This window comes from Triticum urartu, chromosome 4A (genome assembly GCF_056163025.1).
Source record: "Triticum urartu cultivar PI428250 chromosome 4A, HENAU_Tu73, whole genome shotgun sequence".
In the NCBI taxonomy this organism is placed as follows: Eukaryota; Viridiplantae; Streptophyta; class Magnoliopsida; order Poales; family Poaceae; genus Triticum; species Triticum urartu.
Genome location: NC_141876.1, coordinates 572,991,483 through 573,015,009, shown reverse-complemented (window position 1 = coordinate 573,015,009; position 23,527 = coordinate 572,991,483).

Here is a 23,527-nt window from a genome sequence, read left to right as displayed (position 1 = left end):
CTGTCACGTTGATTCTCAACCTCACTCTGAAATTCCTTGAACCTTTCAAAGGTCTCAGACTTGTGTTTCATTAAGTAGACATACCCATATCTACTCAAGTCATCAGTGAGGGTGAGAACATAACGATAACCACCGCGAGCCTCAACAATCATTGGACCGCACACATCAGTATGTATGATTTCCAATAAGTTGGTTGCTCGCTCCATTGTTCCTGAGAACGGAGTCTTGGTCATTTTACCCATGAGGCATGGTTCGCACGTGTCAAATGATTCGTAATCAAGAGACTCTAAAAGTCCATCTGCATGGAGCTTCTTCATGCGTTTGACACCTATGTGACCAAGGCGGCAGTGCCACAAGTATGTGGGACTATCATTATCAACCTTACATCTTTTGGTACTCACACTATGAATATGTGCAGCATTACGCTCGAGATTCATTAAGAATAAACCATTCACCATCAGAGCATGACCATAAAACATATCTCTCATATAAATAGAACAACCATTATTCTCGGATTTAAATGAGTAGCCATCTCGTATTAAACGAGATCCTGATACAATGTTCATGCTCAAACTTGGCACTAAATAACAATTATTGAGGTTCAAAACTAATCCCGTAGGTAAATGTAGAGGTAGCGTGCCGACGGCGATCACATCGACCTTGGAACCATTCCCGACGCGCATCGTCACCTCGTCCTTCGCCAGTCTTCGCTTATTCCGCAGCTCCTGCTCTGAGTTACAAATGTGAGCAACCACACCGGTATCAAATACCCAGGAGCTACTACGAGTACTGGTAAGGTACACATCAATTACATGTATATCACATATACCTTTCATTTTGCCGGCCTTCTTGTCCGCTAAGTATTTGGGGTAGTTCTGCTTCCAGTGACCACTTTCCTTGCAATAAAAGCACTCAGTCTCGGGCTTGGGTCCATTCTTTGGCTTCTTCCCGGCAGCTTGCTTACCGGGCACGGCAACTCCCTTGTCGTCCTTCTTGAAGTTCTTCTTACCCTTGCCCTTTTTGAACTTAGTGGTTTTATTCACCATCAACACTTGATGTTCCTTTTTGACTTCTACCTCTGCTGATTTCAGCATTGCAAATACTTCAGGAATGGTCTTTTCCATCCCCTGCATATTGAAGTTCATCACAAAGCTCTTGTAGCTCAATGGAAGCGACTGAAGGATTTTGTCAATGACCGCGTCATCCAGGAGATTAACTCCCAGCTGAGTCAAGCGGTTATGTAACCCAGACATAGTGGGTATGTGCTCACTGACAGAACTATTTTCCTCCATCTTACAGCTGAAGAACTTGTCGGAGACTTCATATCTCTCGACCCGGGCATGAGCTTGAAAAACCATTTTCAGTTCTTCGAACATCTCATATGCTCCGTGTCTCTCAAAACGCTTTTGGAGCCCCGGCTCTAAGCTGTAAAGCATGCCGCACTGAACGAGGGAGTAATCATCGGTACGTGTCTGCCAAGCGTTCATAACGTCTTGTTCTGCAGGGAGAACAGGTGCTTCACCTAGCGGTGCTTGTAGGACATAATCTTTCTTGGCAGCTATGAGGATGATCCTCAGGTTCCGGACCCAGTCCGTATAGTTGCTGCCATCGTCTTTCAGCTTGGTTTTCTCTAGGAACGCGTTGAAGTTGAGGACAACGTTGGCCATTTGATCTACAATACATGTTGTAAAGATTTTTAGACTAAGTTCATGATAATTAAGTTCATCTAATCAAATTATTCAATGAACTCCCACTTAGATAGACATCCCTCCAGTCATCTAAGTATAACATGATCCGAGTTAACTAGGCCATGTCCGATCATCACGTGAGACGGACTAGTCAACATCGGTGAACATCTTCATGTTGATCGTATCTTCTATACGACTCATGCTCGACCTTTCGGTCTTATGTGTTCTGAGGCCATGTCTGTACATGCTAGGCTCGTCAAGTCAACCTAAGTGTTTGCATGTGTAAATATGTCTTACACCCGTTGTATGTGAACGTTGGAATCTATCACACCCGATCATCACGTGGTGCTTCGACACAACAAACTGTCGCAACGGTGCATAGTTAGGGGGAACACTTTCTTGAAATTATTATGAGGGATCATCTTATTTACTACCGTCGTTCTAAGTAAACAAGATGCAAAAACATGATAAACATCACATGCAATCAAATAATAATAGTGACATGATATGGCCAATATCACATAGCTCCTTTGATCTCCATCTTGGGGCTCCATGATCATCTTGTCACCGGCTTGACACCATGATCTCCATCATCATGATATCCATCATCGTGTCTCCATGATGTTGCTCGCCAACTATTACTTCTACTACTATGGCTAACACGTTTAGCAATAAAGTAAAGTAATTTACATGGTGTTTCTCAATGACACGCAGGTCATACAAAAAATAAAGACAACTCATATGGCTCCTGCCGGTTGTCATACTCATCGACATGCAAGTCGTGATTCCTATTACAATAGCATGATCTCATACATCACATATATATCATTCATCATTCATCACAACTTTGGCCATATCACATCACAGAACACTTGCTGCAAAAACAAGTTAGACGTCCTCTAATTGTTGTTGCAAGTTTTATGTGGCTGCAAGAGGGTTCTAGCAAGAACGTTTTCTTACCTACGTGAAAGCCACAACGTGATTTGTCAACTTCTCTTTACCCTTCATAAGGACCCTTTTCATCGAATCCGCTCCAACTAAAGTGGGAGAGACAGACACCCGCCAGCCACCTTATGCAACTAGTGCATGTCAGTCGGTGGAACCGGTCTCACGTAAGCGTACGTGTAAGGTTGGTCTGGGCCGCTTCATCCCACAATACTGCTGAAGCAAAATAAGACTAGCAGCGGCAAGAAAGTTGACAACATCTACGCCCACAACAAATTGTGTTCTACTCGTGCAAAGAGAACTACGCATAGACCTAGCTCATGATGCCACTGTTGGGGAACGTTGTAGAAAACAAAAATTTTCCTATGGTTTCACCAAGATCCATCTATGAGTTCATCTAGCAACGAGTGATCGGATTGTATCTACATACCTTTGTAGATCACGCGCGGAAGCGTTCAAAGAACGGGGATGAGGAAGTCGTACTCGACGTGATCCAAATCACCGGAGATCCTAGCGCCGAACGGACGGCACCTCCGTGTTCAACATACGTACGGTCAGCGTGACGTCTCCTCCTTCTTGATCCAGCAAGGGGGGATGAGAGGTTGATGAAGATCCAGCAGCACGACGCCGTGGTGGTGGATGCAGCAGTCACCGTAGCAGGGCTTCGCCGTTCTTCTGCGAGAGGGAGAGGTGTAGCAGGGGAGAGGGAGGCGCCAAGATTCAAGGGTACGGCTGCCCCTCCCTCCCCCCCCCCTTTATATAGGCCCCCTAGGGGGTGCGCCGGCCCTAGGAGATGGGATCTCCTAGGGGGGGCGGCGGCCAAGGGGTGGAGTGCCCCCCAAGCCAGGTGGGGCGCCCCCCACCCTAGGGTTCCCAACCCTAGGCGCATGGGGTGGGCCAAGGGGGGTGCACCAGCCCACTATGGGCTGGTTCCCCTCCCCACTTTAGCCCATGGGGCCCTCCGGGATGGTTGGCCCCACCCGGTGGACCCCCGGGACCCTTCCGGTGGTCCCGGTACAATACCGGTGACCCCCGAAACTCTCCCGATGGCCGAAACTGCACTTCCTATATATAATTCTTCACCTCCGGACCATTCCGGAACTCCTCGTGATGTCCGGGATCTCATCCGGGACTCCGAACAACTTTTGGGTTACTGCATATTCATATCTCTACAACCCTAGCATCACTGAACCTTAAGTGTGTAGACCCTACGGGTTCGGGAGACATGTAGACATGACCGAGACGGCTCTCCTGTCAATAACCAACAGCGGGATCTGGATACCCATGTTGGCTCCCACATGCTCCTCGATGATCTCATCGGATGAACCACGATGTCCAGGATTCAAGCAACCCCGTATACAATTCCCTTTGTCAATCGGTACGTTACTTGCCCGAGATTCGATCGTCGGTATCCCGATACCTCGTTCAATCTCGTTACCGAAAAGTCACTTTACTCGTACCGTAATGCATGATCCCGTGACCAGACACTTGGTCACTTTGAGCTCATTATGATGATGCATTACCGAGTGGGCCCAGAGATACCACTCCGTTATACGGAGTGACAAATCCCAGTCTTGATCCGTATCAACCCAACAGACACTTTCAGAGATACCCGTAGTATACCTTTATAGTCACCCAGTTACGTTGTGACGTTTGGTACACCCAAAGCACTCCTACGGTATCCGGGAGTTACACGATCTCATGGTCTAAGGAAAAGATACTTGACATTGGAAAAACTCTAGCAAACGAACTATACGATCTTGTGCTATGTTTAGGATTGGGTCTTGTCCATCACATCATTCTCCTAATGATGTGATCTTGTTATCAATGACATCCAATGTCCATAGTCAGGAAACCATGACTATATGTTGATCAACGAGCTAGTCAACTAGAGGCTTACTAGGGACATGTTGGTGTCTATGTATTCACACATGTATTACGATTTCCGGATAACACAATTATAGCGTGAATAAAAGACAATTATCATGAACAAGGAAATACAATAATAATCCATTTATTATTGCCTCTAGGGCATATTTCCGACAGCCCAACACCCTTCCAAAGTGGCCCAAAACCCACCTAAACCTCCTCCATCATCTCGGTCGTTCCATCACGTTCGCGTGGCCGAAAACCGCACCTCATTTGGACTCTCCTAGCTCCCTCTACCTATATATATGTGGCCTCCCCCAAAATTTTCGCGGATGAAACCCTAATCCGCTTCCCCTCTCGCCCACCGGACATGTCCTCACCGCGCCGGACAATGTCCAGCCGCCGCTGCCACCTCGCTCCGGCCAATCCGGCCTCGCCACGTCAGCCGGCCGCCGCCCTCCACCAACCGGACAGCGCCACCTGTCTAGCCGCGCCTCCCACCACCGCCGAAGCCCGCCGGGGCCCGGTTCGGGCCCTCCCGGCCCAGGACGTTGCCGCCGCCACCCGCGAGGCGCCCGAGCGGCGCGCCTCCCTCCGCCGCCTCAGGGGTCGCCGTCGTATGCCTCGCCGCCGCCGCCATGTCCGCTGGCGACCTGCCCGCGCCGCCTTCGCGCCCTCGCCACCGGAGAGTCGCCGTCGTCGCCTTGGGTCGCCGGACCCCGCGCCACGGTCGCCGCCGTCCTCCCTACGCCGCCCCGGGCCCGGATCCACCATCTCCGGCGAGGTCCACTTCTCTCCCCGCCATCTCCGACGAGAACCGCGCCGGCGAACCTCAGATTCCGTGCAGTTGACTTTTACCTAGAGGGTATAATTTCTTCTAAGTCCCCGAGATTTCCAGTTTCAGATGCCATGTTCATCATGTCGTAACTCCGCATCTGTAGCTCCGATTTGCGCGTGTAGCATATCAAAATGTTCGCCTCAGAGAGTACATCAGTTCATCTCATTACATCATTTTCATTCGAGCTCATCTTGATGCCCGAAATGCAGTTGGAAGAGTGCTATTTGAGTTATTTGTCAGATCGGCTGCACCAAATAGCTATTTGTCATTTTTGCCATGATTATTGTGTGCATGATATGCTCCTGAGCTCTACATGTGTTTTGTTATATGCTTTGCCATATTTACAGAGGTGCTTGCCATGTATTTTCGTGATATGTGTGGTGACTAGCACAAGCTTGCAAAGTGGTGCATTAGTTAGTGCTGATTTCAGGGACTTAGCAATTCCACCAAGTCCTTGATATGTTTTTATCAATATGCCATATGTTCTTGTTGTTTCCTAGTGATCCGTGCCTCTTGTGAGGATGATCAGTAAGGATGTTTTGTTAATCTTGTAGTGCTCTATCCATCCATGTCTTTGTTTGCATTTATGGTGCAACCTAGCTTGAGTCAATCGAGCTCTACTTTTGCTATTTCATGAATCCTGGCAGATTGTCGACTTGTTAGCGATTTTGCCGAGGATGTTGTAGTTGAACCGCACATGCTATGTTGTTGTTCTTGCCATGTCTAGCTTATATAATGTGTTTTATTGATGGGTGTATGCTTAGATTGTCATGCCTTGCTCTGTAGTGAGTGCATCGAGCTCGTAAACATGCCTACTTGCTATCATATTTGCATGCTCCAGTTTTTCTCTAAGTCTGAGATCTGATTACGTTTTTGCCAGGTTCACATGCTTGCAATTGTATTTTCTGATCCCTTTTGGCTCAAGGTCACTAAGAGCCTTTTGTTAAGCTCTTTGAGTAGCTCCATGCCATGTCTTGCTTTGCCATGTTAAGTTCCTGTAGCATATAGTTTTCTTGCTCCAAAGTGTGCTACCTGATCTGAAATTCCAGGCTTGTGTTAATTTCACTACGTCTGAAACCTGTTTACCAATTGCACTTTTGCCATGCTTGTTTGAACCTGTTAATGGATGATTTGGCTGTACCTCGGTGTTCATCTTTTGTCAAGCATCATGAGTGGATCCCTGCCATGTATTTTGTTGCCATGTTTGAGTGCTGTAGCATTATTATCTTGTTGCATTTAGATGGCTACTTGCTGTTTATCGCAGACCGGTGCCATATTTGTTTTGCTTTCCATTTCCAAACCGTGCATCCGATTTCGGTGATCTTTATATCGATTTCAATCGAAATCATCTCCCCTTTCCAGTGGCACACTTGGATTTCCAAGTTGAGGCCAGGTTCATTAATTCATTGTCAAATCATGCATATGCATCGCATACCGCATCCCGCATATCATACCATGATCACGTGTTGGTTGTTCACTATGATTGTTTGCTCTTTTCCGGTGTTTGCTTCTTCGGGTTGGTTCCGGTTACGTCACTTTTGTGAGGACCCGTTCATCTACGTCCGTTTGTCTTCTTCATGGACTCGTTCTTCTTCCTTGCGGGATCTCAGGCAAGATGACCATACCCTTGAAATCACTTCTATCTTTGCTTGCTAGTTGCTCGCTCTTTTGCTATGCCTATGCTGCGATACCTACCACTTGCTTATCATGCCTCCTATATTGTTGAACCAAGCCTCTAACCCACCTTGTCCTAGCAAACCGTTGATTGGCTATGTTACCGCTTTGCTCAGCCCCTCTTATAGCGTTGTTAGTTGCAGGTGAAGATTGAAGTTTGTTCCTTGTTGGAACATGGAGATGTTGTTCCTTGTTGGAACATGTTTACTTGTTGGGATATCACAATATCTCTTATCTAATTAATGCATCTATATACTTGGTAAAGGGTGGAAGGCTCGGCCTTATGCCTGGTGTTTTGTTCCACTCTTGCAGACCTAGTTTCCGTCATATCGGTGTTATGTTCCCGGATTTTGCGTTCCTTACGCGGTTGGGCTATAATGGGAACCCCTTGACAGTTCGCCTTGAATAAAACTCCTCCAGCAATGCCCAACCTTGGTTTTACCATTTGCACTAACAACCTACCACCTTCCCTTGGGTTCTGCAGACTCAAGGGTCATCTTTATTTTAACCCCCCCCCCCCCGGGGCCAGTGCTTCTCTAAGTGTTGGTCCGAACCGAGCTGCCTGCGGGGCCATCTCGGGGAAACTTGAGGGTTGGTTTTACTCGTAGCTAGTCTCATCTGAGTGTGCCCTGAGAACGAGATATGTGCAGCTCCTATCGGGATTTGTCGGCACATTCGGGCGGTGTTGCTGGATTTGTTTTAACTTGTCAAAGTGTCTTGTAAAACCGGGATACCGAGTCTGATCGGAATGTCTCGGGAGAAGGTATATACTTCGTTGACCGTGAGAGCTTGTCATGGGCTAAGTTGGGACACCCCTACAGGGATTTGAACTTTCGAAAGCCGTTCCCGTGGTTATGGGCAGATGGGAATTTGATAATGTCCGGTTGTAGAAAACCTGAAGTTGACCTTAATTAAAATGCATCAACCGCGTGTGTAACCGTGATGGTCTCTTTCCGGCGGAGTTCGGGAAGTGAACACGGTGTTGGAGTTATGCTTGACGTAGGTTGTTCTAGGATCACTTCTTGATCATACTTTTATCGACCGTGCTTTTGCCTCCTCTTCTCGCTCTCATTTGCATATGTTAGCCACCATACATGCTAGTCGCTTGCTGCAGCTCCACCTCATACCTTTTACCTTACCCATAAGCTTAAATAGTCTTGATCGCGAGGGTGTGAGATTGCTGAGTCCCTGTGACTCACAGATACTTCCAAAACCAGTTTGCAGGTGCCGATGTTACCGTGCAGATGACACAACCAAGCTCAAGGAGTAGTTCTATGAAGATCGTGTTCCTTATGTTGTTCCGTTTTCCAGTTGGTCAGTAGTGGAGCCCAGTCGGGACGATCGGGGATCTGTGTAGCTTTTGGGGTAGTCTTCTTTTATTTTGGTTCCGTAGTCAGACCTTGATTCTATTTGGATGATGTAATGCTTTATTCATGTAATTGTGTGAAGTGGCGATTGTAAGCCAACTATGTATCTCTTTCCCTTATGTATTACATGGGTTGTGTGAAGATTACCTCACTTGCAACATTGCTTTCAATGCGGTTATGCCTCTTAGTCGTGCTTCGACACGTGGGAGATATAGCCGCATCGAGGGCATTACAAGTTGGTATCAGAGCCTTCCCCGACCTTAGGAGCCCCATTTCTTGATCGAATTAGCGGACGAGTTGAGTCTAGAAAAATGTTTTGAGTCATTTAGGAATTATATATCGGAGAGTTTAGGAATTCTTTTTACTCCCCAGTCCCTTCATCGCTCTGGTAAGGCATCTTGACGTAGAGTTTTGTCTCTTCTCTTCTCAAATTTCACTAAAAAAAATTTAGGATCACGCGGGTATCTTGGAATCGTTCCGATCGATTTGTGACGAGAACATTGTTCTTGGTGCCTCCTGTCATTTAGGGGTTGTGGCAGTGTCCCGGGGAGTTGAGCTCCGAGGTGTTGTCGTCACAATCTTATCATTGCAGTTCTGGAATACCTGAGTTTAGTTCGCCGACATCGAAAATCTCTTTTATGCAGTTGTTGGTGAGATAATCTCGACGCCACCCAGTACTGGGGCAGGAGTTTGGGAGTATTGCCATAACTTGTATAACGGATGCTTTTCGAAGGTTGAGGTAGACGATTTCCGAAGTTTTCTTGGTTATGTGTTGAAGGATGGATACAGCTCGATGTAGGATTTGCTAGTTTTGGGTGAGATATTATGCTTCCCCTGTATCCCCAACACCTGATTGCATAACTGGAAAGTTTCGGGAATTTATAAGTGGGAATTCAAGTAGGTCCTAGGATATCTTTCCAACAGATGTATGATATGAAATTGGGGTTCGACGTCTAGTGGTCCGCCTATTCACGGTTGGTTTTATAGTGGTCTCGTTGTGTCTTAAAGAGTCCTTGGCTATGCCGACTCGGGGACGCTTCGTATGTCATGTGCACTGCCTTGTACATGATGGTGCTGTACGATCGAGCCCGTGTAGGCCCCACCACGAAAACTTCGGACGAAATCTCTATCATATGTTTGTTCTGGCTTATTCTACAAGCCAATCCTTTGTTTTGTTTTGAGTTGTGGTATTCGAGTTGCTTCGAAGTCAAATGTTGATTCCATACCTTTCCTAAGCGGTGTTCTCATGTGAATACTAATCCTTCTTGATAATCGAGATTGTCATGTAAATCCTGTTCAACCGGTGTGTTTCTCTTCAAATGGATCCAATCTTGTCAACATTCACAAGATCAATTATCATTTCTTCTCAACGGTGTTTGTTTCATCCGTCCCCAAGTTGCCTTTGTTTTCCCGCCCACCCACCCTTTTTCTTCAAGGACTCAGATGTCTTAATCAAGTATCCTTTTATTCATGTGAAGTCTCTCCATTCTTTTCCGTCAATATTCTTACCCGGTGGTTCTCAAGAAGATGTTCTACTAGTTCATCATTCTTCATTCTTTCCATCTCCGGTGGATCCAATACAAGCTTTGTTGATCATATCTTTTCCTCATTTAAATACCTTCTCATACCGGTGCACCTCTTAATCATCTACTCCTCGCTATTCATTTGTTTTGGAGTGCCGAAGATATCTCAGAAGATTCGTGTTTCCACTCTACTTTCGTTCAAGATCTTTCGAGGATGTCACCTCATTCAAGCCACTTAATTCAACTGGTGCAACCTCTCTTTTAAATCATTTCAACGGTGTTTCTCTTGAGTGGGCCCTAACCCACAGGTCTTTTCCCAGGATCTTACCTGACTCTTCTTATTTTCCCGGAGCTATCCAAATTTCTTTTTCAAGTGTGACATAAGAATGAATTATTATCATCAGTCTTATGTTTTTCCCCAAGACCTGTCGAATTATTTTCATCGTTGGCTCAACCTCTTCGTTTTAATTATTCCGGAGTGCCTAAATAAGTCATGATGGTATTTCTCGTCGTCATTCTCAGATTATGAAGACCGAAGAAGAATTTTCTCTTAATCTTGCTCCATTCTCTTCAAGATTCGTGGTTCTAGTTCAAGACCATCCTCTCATAATTGTTTTCGATTGTCAGAATTCTTTTCACCCATCCGGAGTAATTCAGAGTATTTTCAGTTTGATTCTCCGGAGCCCATCATCTCATAATTATTCATTCCCAGCTTTCAGTTATCATTCTCCTAATCTTACCGGTGCTTCGTTCAAGTGGTCTCTAATCGGCTCGTGTTCTCTTTGTTCTCATGTATCTAAATCCTCTCAAGTATCTTCGTTCATTTTATAATTCTTCCCGGTGTTTCTTTATCTTCTCTTCGTTCATTTTCAATTCTTACGGTGGTTCGTTCAAGAGTTTTTCTTCCGGCGCGTATCATATCTATGCATTTGTGCTTTTCAAATTCTACCGGTGGATCGTTGAAGACTTTATCAAGTTTGCACTATATCTATCTTAATCTTTCTACGAGGATAAGTAGTATGTCAAATTCGTTGCTTGTCAGCAATTAAATTGTTGAGGGATACGCATAACATAATTCTTATTCTTGTTCCATCCAAGTGATTAATTCTTTTCCGGAATGGTTCATCATATCAAATTCTCGATTCGAGATGCTTTATCTATTCGTTTCCTGGAGTCCCAAGTTCTCTCAATCATTTCACCACGGAGATTCATCTAAATCGTTACAAGGATTCAACTTGTGTTTTCAACTTCTCTTTCCTTTTGTTTGACCATTTTTTTGTTTACCGGAGTTCTTCATCAAGGTGCTACATGATGGTTCATCAAGGATTTATTTCCTTCTCGAAGCGTTCATCAAGATTCTTTTCTAAGGAGCTTAAGATTCTTCATCTTGCAATCCGGAGTGCAAATTCTTTCTACCATATTATCGGAGGTGGTATTATGTCATTCTTGATAATTTGAGTTCATGTTTCATGATTCACATATTATTAAGAATGAGGTATTTTAAATCCATCAATCTCGTCATTGGAGTTACCTTGGGTTATATTTCACCTAAAGCTTTCCCTAAGGATTGTTGCTATATATGGTGCTTATAAAGGACCCAAGTTCTTCTTTATCCTCCCAGTGAAATACTTTCTCGTCTCCTTGTTCATATCAATACAATTCTTTTCCCGTGAGTGGCAAGTTGTCACCTCATAATTTTGGAGATGTATTTCATAAGACCATATCAAGATTATTCTTTTCATTGTTGGTTTTCCAACAACTCCGTTCTAGCATTTGTTGTAAGCGTGCTCCCTCGAGATCTTGTTTCCCTTCGTTCATCCTATTCCATTCTTACTTTTGTTCCGAAGGCTTTATGATGTTGCTCTCTTCAGCCCATCATCTTGGTTGTCAAGATCATGTTCAGTTCCTTCCATTTTCAGTCGGAGTGTTGCCCAAATTATACCATTCTTTCCCTCTCTATCTTGTTTTTTTAACCGAAGTGTTGTGCCTGTTTCCTCAAGTTCTTTTCATCTTATCAAGCCTTGCATCCCTTCTCAACCGGAGTGCTGCCCAAAGTTATTCTTCCTTGTCCCTCTTTTCTAACGGAGTGTTTTCAAATTTTCCATCTCCGTTGTATTCTTTTCTCGAAATGGCTTAACCTTTTCAAGGTTCTTTGGTCTCACTCGTTTGTCAAAGAAGCAACTTAGTTTTACCTCTCCGCTTTCTCTTCCGTTGTCCCTCCGGTGCCATTCTAGATCTCGGGACGAGATCCTCTCGTAGTGGTGGAGTGTTGTAACGCCCCGAGACCGATGTGCCAGGTGTCCTCCAGTTATTCGCTGTTGTTGCCTTGTCATGTGCTTGCGTGTCATGCATTGCATACCATGTCATCATGTGCATTTCATCTGCATACTTGTTTGTCTCATGAATCCAAGCTTTTTCCCCGTTGTCCGTTTTGCAATCCGACGCTTCTATGTCACCTGGTGTCCCTTTCTGCCTCTTTTCATGTGTTGGTATTAAACGTTTTCGGATTGGACCGATACTTGCCAAGCGTCCTGGGTTTACTACCGGTAGACCGCCTGTCAAGTTTCGTACCATTTGGACTTCGTTTGATGCTCCAACGGTTAACCGAGGGACCGAAAAGGCCTCGTATGTGTTGCAGCCCAACACCCTTCCAAAGTGGCCCAAAACCCACCTAAACCTCCTCCATCATCTCGGTCATTCGATCACGATCGCGTGGCCGAAAACCGCACCTCATTTGGACTCTCCTAGATCCCTCTACCTATATATATGTGGCCTCCCCCGAAATTTTCGCGGATGAAACCCTAATCCTCTTCCCCTCTCGCCCGCCGGACATGTCCTCACCACGCCGGACAATGGCCAGCCGCCGCTGCCACCTCGCTCCGGCCAATCCGGCCTCGCCACATCAGCCGGCCGCCGCCCTCCACCAACCGGACAGCGCCACATGTCCAGCCGCGCCTCCCACCACCGCCGAAGCCCGCCGGGGCCCGGTTCGGGCCCTCCCGGCCCAGGACGTTACCGCCGCCACCCGCGAGGCGCCCGAGCAGCGCGCCTCCCTCCGCCGCCTCAGGGGTCACCGCTGTATGCCTCGCCGCCGCCTCCATGTTCGCCGGCGACCTGCCCGCGCCGCCTTCGCGCCCTCGCCGCCGGAGAGCCGCCGTCGTCGCTTTGGGTCGCCGGACCCCGCGCCACGGTCGCCGCCATCCTCCCTACGTCGCCCCGCGCCTGGATCCGGCCGGATCCGGCGAGATCCGGCCTGGATCCGCCATCTCCGGCGAGGTCCACTTCTCTCCCCGCCATCTCCGGCGAGAACCGCGCTGGCGAACCTCGGATTCCGTGCAGTTGACTTTTACCTAGAGGGTATAATTTCTTCTAAGTCCCCAAGATTTCCAGTTTCAGATGCCCATGTTCATCATGTCGTAACTCCGCATCCGTAGCTCCGATTTGTGCGTGTAGCATATCAAAATGTTCGCCTCAGAGAGTACATCATTTCATCTCATTGCATCATTTTCATTTGAGCTCCTCTTGATGCCAGAAATGCTGTTGGAAGAGTGCTATTTGAGTTATTTGTCAGATCGGCTGCACCAAATAGCTATTTGTCATTTTTGCCATGATTATTGTGTGCATGATATGCTCATGAGCTCAACATGTGTTTTGTTATATGCTTTGCCATCTTTACAGAGGTGCTTGCCATGTATTTTTGTGATATGTGTGGTGACTAGCACAAGCTTGCAAAGTGGTGCATTCATTAGTGCTGATTTCAGGGACTTAGCAATTCCACCAAGTCCTTGATCTGTTTTTATCAATATGCCATATGTTCTTGTTGTTTCCTAGTGATCCATGCCTCTTGTGAGGATGATCAGTAAGGATGTTTTGTTAATCTTGTAGTGCTCTATCTAACCATGTCTTTGTTTGCATTTATGGAGAACCCTAGCTTGAGTCAATCGAGCTCTACTTTTGCTATTTCATGAATCCTGGCAGATTGTTTACTTGTTAGCGATTTTGCCGAGGATGTTGTAGTTGATCCGTGCATACTATGTTGTTGGTCTTGCCATGTCTAGCTTATATAATGTGTTTTCTTGATGGGTGTATGCTTAGATTGCCATGCCTTGCTCTGTAGTGAGTGCATCGAGCTCGTAAACATGCCTACTTGCTATCATATTTGCATGCTCCAGTTTTTCTCTAAGTCTGAGATCTGATTACGTTTTTGCCAGGTTCACATGCTTGCAATTGTATTTTCTGATCCCTTTTGGCTCAAGGTCACTAAGAGCCTTTTGTTAAGCTCTTTGAGTAGCTCCATGCCATGCCTTGCTTTGCCATGTTAAGTTCCTGTAGCATATAGTTTTCTTGCTCCAAAGTGTGCTACCTGATCTGAAATTCCAGGCTTGTGTTAATTTCACTACGTCTGAAACCTGTTTACCAATTGCACTTTTGCCATGCTTGTTTGAACCTGTTAATGGATGATTTGGCTGTACCTCAGTGTTCATCTTTTGTCAAGCATCATGAGTGGATCCCTGCCATGTATTTTGTTGCCATGTTTGAGTGCTGTAGCATTATTATCTTGTTGCATTTAGATGGCTACTTGCTGTTTATCGCAGACTGGTGCCATATTTGTTTTGCTTTCCATTTCCAAACCGTGCATCCGATTTCGGTGATCTTTATATCGATTTCAATCGAAATCATCTCCCCTTTCCAGTGGCACACTTGGATTTCCAAGTTGAGGCCAGGTTCATTAATTCATTGTCAAATCATGCATATGCATCGCATACCGCATCCCGCATATCATACCATGATCACGTGTTGGTTGTTCACTATGATTGTTTGCTCTTTTCCGGTGTTTGCTTCTTCGGGTTGGTTCCGGTTACGTCACGTTTGTGAGGACCCGTTCATCTACGTCCGTTTGTCTTCTTCATGGACTCGTTCTTCTTCCTTGCGGGATCTCAGGCAAGATGACCATACCCTTGAAATCACTTCTATCTTTGCTTGCTAGTTGCTCGCTCTTTTGCTATGCCTATGCTGCGATACCTACCACTTGCTTATCATGCCTCCTATATTGTTGAACCAAGCCTCTAACCCACCTTGTCCTAGCAAACCGTTGATTGGCTATGTTACCGCTTTGCTCAGCCCCTCTTATAGCGTTGTTAGTTGCAGGTGAAGATTGAAGTTTGTTCCTTGTTGGAACATGGAGATGTTGTTCCTTGTTGGAACATGTTTACTTGTTGGGATATCACAATATCTCTTATCTAATTAATGCATCTATATACTTGGTAAAGGGTGGAAGGCTCGGCCTTATGCCTGGTGTTTTGTTCCACTCTTGCAGCCCTAGTTTCCGTCATATCGGTGTTATGTTCCCGGATTTTGCGTTGCTTACGCGGTTGGGCTATAATGGGAACCCCTTGACAGTTCGCCTTGAATAAAACTCCTCCAGCAATGCCCAACCTTGGTTTTACCATTTGCACTAACAACCTACCACCTTCCCTTGGGTTCTGCAGACTCAAGGGTCATCTTTATTTTAACCCCCCCCCCCCCCGGGGCCAGTGCTTCTCTAAGTGTTGGTCCGAACCGAGCTGCCTGCGGGGCCATCTCGGGGAAACTTGAGGGTTGGTTTTACTCGTAGCTAGTCTCATCTGAGTGTGCCCTGAGAACGAGATATGTGCAGCTCCTATCGGGATTTGTCGGCACATTCGGGCGGTGTTGCTGGATTTGTTTTAACTTGTCAAAGTGTCTTGTAAAACCGGGATACCGAGTCTGATCGGAATATCTCGGGAGAAGGTATATACTTCGTTGACCGTGAGAGCTTGTCATGGGCTAAGTTGGGACACCCCTACAGGGATTTGAACTTTCGAAAGCCGTTCCCGCGGTTATGGGCAGATGGGAATTTGATAATGTCCGGTTGTAGAAAACCTGAAGTTGACCTTAATTAAAATGCATCAACCGCGTGTGTAACCGTGATGGTCTCTTTCCGGCGGAGTTCGGGAAGTGAACACGGTGTTGGAGTTATGCTTGACGTAGGTTGTTCTAGGATCACTTCTTGATCATACTTTTATCGACCGTGCTTTTGCCTCCTCTTCTCGCTCTCATTTGCATATGTTAGCCACCATACATGCTAGTCGCTTGCTGCAGCTCCACCTCATACCTTTTACCTTACCCATAAGCTTAAATAGTCTTGATCGCGAGGGTGTGAGATTGTTGAGTCCCTGTGACTCACAGATACTTCCAAAACCAGTTTGCAGGTGCCGATGTTACCGTGTAGATGACACAACCAAGCTCAAGGAGGAGTTCTATGAAGATCGTGTTCCTTATGTTGTTCCGTTTTCCAGTTGGTCAGTAGTGGAGCCCAGTCGGGACGATCGGGGATCTGTGTAGCTTTCTGGGTAGTCTTCTTTTATTTTGGTTCTGTAGTCAGACCTTGATTGTATTTGGATGATGTAATGCTTTATTCATGTAATTGTGTGAAGTGGTGATTGTAAGCCAACTATGTATCTCTTTCCCTTATGTATTACATGGGTTATGTGAAGATTACCTCACTTGCGACATTGCTTTCAATGCGGTTATGCCTCTAAGTCATGCTTCGACACGTGGGAGATATAGCCGCATCGAGGGCGTTACAGGGTATGTCTACTTAATGAAACACAAGTCTGAGACCTTTGAAAAGTTCAAGGAATTTCAGAGTGAGGTTGAGAATCAACATGACAGGAAAATCAAGTTCTTACGATCAGATCATGGGGGAGAATATTTGAGTCACGAATTTGGCACGCACTTAAGGAAATGTGGAATTATTTCACAACTCACGCCGCTTGGAACACCTTAGCGTAATGGTGTGTCCGAACGTAGAAATCGCACTCTATTGGATATGGTGCGATCCATGATGCCTCTTACCGACCTACAGCTATCATTTTGGGGTTATGCTTTAGAGACTGCCGCATTCACTTTAAATAGGGCTCTGTCAAAATCCGTTGAGACAACACCGTATTAATTATGGTTTGGGAAGAAACCTAAGTTGTCGTTTCTGAAAGTTTGGGGATGCGTTGCTTATGTCAAGAAACTTCAACCTGAAAAGCTCGAACCCAAATCGGAAAAATGCGTCTTCATAGGATACCCTAAGGAAACTATTGGGTATACCTTCTACCTCAGATCCGAAGGCAAGATCTTTGTTGCCAAGAATGGATCCTTTCTAGAGAAAGAGTTTCGCTCGAAAGAAGTAAGTGGGAGGAAAGTAGAACTTGATGAAGTATTGCCTCTTGAACCAGAGAGTAGCGCAGATCAAGAAAATGTTTCTGTGGTGCCTGCACCGACTAGAGAGGAAGATAATGATGATGATCATGAAACTTCAGATCGAGTTGCTACTTAACTTCGTAGGTCCACAAGGACATGTTTCGCACAAGAGTGGTATGGCAACCCTGTCTTGGAAATCATGTTGTTAGACAATGGTGAACCTTCGAACTATGAAGAAGCGATGGCGGGCCCAGATTCTGAAAAATGGCTTGAAGCCATGAAATCCGAGATAGGATCCATGTATGAAAACAAAGTATGGACTTTGACTGGCTTGCCCGATGATCGGCGAGCCATAGAAAATAAATGGATCTTTAAGAAGAAGACAGACGCGGATGGTAATGTAACCATCTATAAGGCTCGGCTTGTCGCTAAGGGTTATCGACAAGTTCAAGGGGTTGACTACGATGAGACCTTCTCACCCGTAGCGAAGTTAAAGTCTGTCTGAATCATGTTAGCAATTGCCGCATTCTATGATTATGAGATATGGCAAATGGACGTCAAAATGGCATTCCTTAATGGTTTTCTTAAGGAAGAATTGTATATGATGCAGCCGAAAGGTTTTGTCAATCCTGAGAATGCTGACAAGGTATGCAAGCTCCAACGCTCGATCTATGGGCTGGTGCAAGCATCTCAGAGTTGGAACATTCGTTTTGATGAGATGATCAAAGCGTTTGGGTTTACGCAGATTTATGGAGAAGCCTGTGTTTACAAGAAAGTGAGTGGGAGCTCTGTAGCATTTCTCATATTATATGTGGATGACATACTATTGATGGGAAATGATATAGAACTCTTGGAAAGCATAAAGGCCTACTTGAATAAGTGTTTTTCAATGAAGGACCTTGGAGAAGCTGCTTACATATTAGGCATCAAGATCTATAGAGATAGATCGAGACGCCTCATTGGTCTTTCACAAAGCACGTACCTTGACAAGATATTGAAGAAGTTCAATATGGATCAGTCCAAGAAGGGGTTCTTGCCTGTATTGCAAGGTGTGAGATTGAGCACGGCTCAATGCCCGACCACGGCAGGAGATAGAGAAAAGATGAGTGTCATCCCCTATGCCTCGGCCATAGGGTCTATTATGTATGCCATGATGTGTACCTGACCTGATGTAAACCTTGCCATAAGTTTGGTAGGAAGGTACCAAAGTAATCCCGGCATGGAACACAGGACAGCGGTCAAGAATATCCTGAAGTACCTGAAAAGGACTAAGGATATGTTTCTCGTTTATGGAGGTGACGAAGAGCTCGTCGTAAAGGGTTACGTCGATGCTAGTTTCGACACAGATCTGGATGACTCCAAGTCACAAACCGGATACGTGTATATTTTGAATGGTGGGGCAGTCAGCTGGTGCAGTTGCAAGCAAAGCATCATGGCGGGATCTACATGTGAAACGGAGTACATGGCAGCCTCGGAGGCAGCACATGAAGCAATCTGGATGAAGGAGTTCATTACCGACCTAGGAGTTATTCCCAATGCGTCGGGCCCGATGACTCTCTTCTGTAACAACATTGGAGCTATTGCCCTTGCCAAGGAGCCCGGGTTTCACAAGAAGACCAGGCATATCAAGCGTCGCTTCAACTCCATTCGTGAAAATGTTCAAGATGGAGACATAGAGATTTGTAAAGTGCATACGGACCTGAATGTCGCAGATCCGTTGACTAAACCTCTTCCACGTGCAAAACATGATCAACACCAGAACTCTATGGGTGTTCGACTCATCACAATTTAACTAGGTTATTGACTCTAGTGCAAGTGAGAGACTGTTGGAAATATGCCCTAGAGGCAATAATAAAATGGTTATTATTATATTTCCTTAATTGTGATAATTGTCTATTGTTCATGCTATAATTGTGTTATCCGGAAATCGTAATACATGTGTGAATACATAGACCACAACATGTCCCTAGTGAGCCTCTCGTTGACTAGCTCGTTGATCAATAGATGGTTACAGTTTCCTAACCATGGACATTGGATGTCATTGATAACGGGATCACATCATTAGGAGAATGATGTGATGGACAAGACCCAATCATAAGCATAGCACAAGATCGTGTAGTTCGTCTGCTAAAGCTTTTCTAATGTCAAGTATCTTTTTCCTTAGACCATGAGATTGTGCAACTCCCGGATACCGTAGGATTACTTTGGGTGTGCCAAACGTCACAACGTAACTGGGTAGCTATAAAGGTACACTACAGGTAGCCCTGAAAGTATCTGTTGGGTTGGCACGAATGGAGACTGGGATTTGTCACTCCGTATGACGGAGAGGTATCTCTAGGCCCACTCGGTAGGACATCATCATAATGAGCTCAGTGTGATCAAGGATTTGATCACGGGATGATGTGTTACGGAACGAGTAAAGAGATTTGCCGTAACGAGATTGAACAAGGTATCGGTATACCGACGATCGAATCTCGGGCAAGTGTTGTACCGGTAGACAAAGGGAATCGTATACGGGATTGATTGAATACTTGACATTGTGGTTCATCCGATGAGATCATCGTGGAGCATGTGGGAGCCAACATGGGTATCCAGATCGCGTTGTTGGCTATTGGCCGGAGATATGTCTCAGTCATGTCTGCATGCCTCCCGAACCAGTAGGGTCTGCACACTTAAGGTTCGATGACGCTAGGGTTATAGGGAATAGATGTATGTGGTTACCAAATGTTTTTCGGAGTCCCGGATGAGATCTCGGACGTCACGAGGAGTTCCGGAATGGTCCAGAGGTAAAGATTTATATATGGAAGTCCAGTCTCAGTCACCGGAAAGGTTTCGGGGTTTATCGGTATTGTACCGGGACCACCGAAAGGGTTCCGGGGGTCCACCGGGAGGGTCCACCTGCCCCGAAGAACCTAATGGGCTGTAGTTGGGTGGGAACCATCCCCTTAGTGGGCTGGTGCGCCCCCCCAAGGGCCCAAGGCACCTAGGGTTGGAAACCCTAGGGGGCCGCTGCCCCCCCCCGGGGGGGGCGCCCCCTCCCCCTAGTTGGAAACCCTAAGGGGGCCGCCACCCCCCCCCCTCTAGATGGATCTACGGGCCGGCCCCCTCTCCCCTTCCCCCTATAAATAGTGGGGGGAGGGCAACCGCACCCCTTCTCCTGGCGCAGCCCTACCCCTCCCCCTCCTCGTCTCTCGTAGTGCTTGGCGAAGCCCTGCTGGAGTGCCACGCTCCTCCACCACCACCACGCCGTCGTGCTGCTGCTAGACGGAGTCTTCCCCAACCTCTCCCTCTCTCCTTGCTGGATCAAGGCGCGGGAGACGTCACCGGGCTGCACGTGTGTTGAGTGTGGAGGCACCGTTGTTCGGTGCTTAGATCGGAATCGGCCATGATCTGAATCGCTTCGTGTACAACTCCACCGACCACGTTCTTGCAACGCTTCCGCATTGCGATCTTCAAAGGTATGAAGATGCACTCCCCTCTCGTTGCTAGTAAACTCCATAGATTGATCTTGGTGATGCATAGAAAAATTTTAATTTCTGCAACGATCCCCAACAGGGAGAGGGGGCCGCGCCCCCAACCCCTTGTCCAATTTGGACTGGGCTTGGGGGGCGCGCCACCTCCTGGCTGCCGCCTCTCCTTCCCACTAAGGCCCATCAACTCCCCGGGGGGTTCCGGTAACCTCCCGGTACTCCAGAAAATACCCGAACTTCTCTGGAACCATTCCGATGTTCGAATATAGCCTTCCAATATATCAATCTTTATGTCTTGAACATTTCGAGACTCCTCTTCATGTCCGTGATCTCATCCGGGACTCCGAACAACCTTCGGTCATCAAATCACATAAACTCATAATACAAATCGTCATTGAACGTTAAGCGTGCGGACCCTACGGGTTTGAGAACTATGTAGACATGACCAAGACACATCTCCGGTCAATAACCAATAGCGGAACCTGGATTCTCATATTGGCTCCTACATATTCTATGAAGATCTTTATCGGTCAAACCGCATAACAACATACTTGTTCCCTTTGTCATCGGTATGTTACTTGCCCAAGATTCGATCGTTGGTATCATCATACCTAGTTCAATCTCGTTACCGACAAGTCTCTTTACTCATTTCGTAATGCATCATTCCACAACTAACTCATTAGTCACATTGCTTGCAAGGCTTATAGTGATGTGCATTGCCGAGAGGGCCCAGGGACACCTCTCTGACAATCGGAGTGACAAATACTAATCTCGATCTATGCCAACTCAACAAACACCATCAGAGACACCTGTAAAGCATCTTTATAATCACCCAGTTACATTGTGACATTTGATAGCACACTAAGTGTTCCTCCGGTATTCGGGAGTTGCATAATCTCATAGTCATAGGAACATGTATAAGTCATGAAGAAAGCAATAGGAATAAACTAAACGATCATAGTGCTAAGCTAACAGATGGGTCTTGTCCATCACATCATTCTCTAATGATGTGATCCCGTTCATCAAATGACAACACATGTCCATGGTTAGGAAACTTAACCGTCTTTGATTAACGAGCTAGTCTAGTAGAGGCATACTAGGGACACTCTGTTTGTCTATGTATTCACACATGTACTAAGTTTCCGGTTAATACAATTCTAGCATGAATAATAAACATTTATCATGATATAAGGAAATATAAATAACAACTTTATTATTGCCTCTAGGACATATTTCCTTCAGAACAATGCTTAGAGAAACTGTTGAGAATTTGAAAAGACAAGTTGCTCTCTGTGGGAGGACGACTGGTCTTGATCAATTCGTCCTCACAAATATGGTTCTCCATATGCTTTATTTTTTCCAATTCTCGAAAGGGGTTGATACGTCTTCAACGTATCTATAATTTTTGATTGTTTCATGCTATTATATTATCGATCTTGGATAATTTTTATACAATTTTATATCATTTGGGGAGACTAGCCTATTAACCCAATTTTATATTTGTTTGTTTTTTCGTTTTCCAGGAAATCTGTACCAAACAGAGTGGAAACACTATGAAACTTTTTGATAATTTTTTTGGACAAAAGAGACCCTAGGAGCTTCAGAGCAGACCATGCGAGAAGCATGGAGACGGCAAGGCAACAGGCAGAGCCCAGGGGGTAGGGTGCGCCCTGATGCCTTATGGGCCCCACGTGGCTCCGTCTGACCTAATTAAAATTATATGCATTCTCAAATATCGAGATACCCCCAAAGAGCCACCCAAAACAATTTTTCCACCACCACAAGTCTCTGTTCTTTTGCGATCCCATCTGGAGGCCTTTTCTGGTACTCTGTCGAAGGGGGAATCAATCACGGAGGGCTTCTACATCAACCTTGTTGCCCTTCCGATGATGCGTGAGTAGTTCACCACGGACCTACGGGTCCATAGCTAGTAGTTAGATGACCTTTCTCTCTCTTCGATCTTCAATACAATGTTCTCCTCGATCTTCTTGGAGTTCCATGCATTGTAATCTTCTTTTGCGGTGTGTTTGTTGGGATCCGATGAATTATGGGTTTGTTCAGATTATTCACTAAAACTAATTGAATCTTTACTGGACTTTATTAGCATGATTATTATAACATTTTATTTTTCTTCGATCTATCTGTTTAGTTTGGCCAACTAAATCGATTTATCTTCAGTGGGAGAGGTGATTTATAGTGGGTTCAATATTGCGGTGTCCTCACCCATTGATAGAAGGGGTAGCGAGGAACGTATTTGTATTGTTTCCATTAAGGGTATAACAACGGGGTTTAATCATATTGTTTGATTTTATTATGTCTATATCATGTCATTATACCTCATGCATTACTCTGTTTATTATGAACTTAATACATAGAGAGGCAAGCATATAAACGCTTTTGAAGTGGAGTAATAGTAGTAGATGCAGGCAGGAGTCGGCCTACTTGTCACGGATGTGATGCCAATATATGTGATCATGGCCATGAATAACACCATAACTATATGCTTTTCTATCAGTTGTCCAACAGTATTTTGTCTACCCGCCGTATGCTATTTTAAGAGAGAAGTCTCTAGTAAAAACTATGGCTCTCGGATCTAATTTAATCATATTACTAAAACCAAAAATACCTTGCTGTAATTTATTTACTTTTATTTTACTTTTCAATTTATATATCTATCACTATCAGATTAAATCCTTACAAGTAAGAGTTCAAGGGGATTGACAACCCACTTGCTCGCGTTGGGTGCAAGTATTTGGTCTTGTGTGTGTAGGTGATGCTTACTAGGCATACGCTTGATTCTCCTATTGGTTCAATAACCTTGGTTCTCACCGAGGGGAATATTAATCGCTACTATATTGCTTCACCCTTCCTCTTCGGAGAAAATCTCAACGCAACTCACAAGTAGTCGGGGTCTTGCACATGCTAGATTATTTCAGATCCA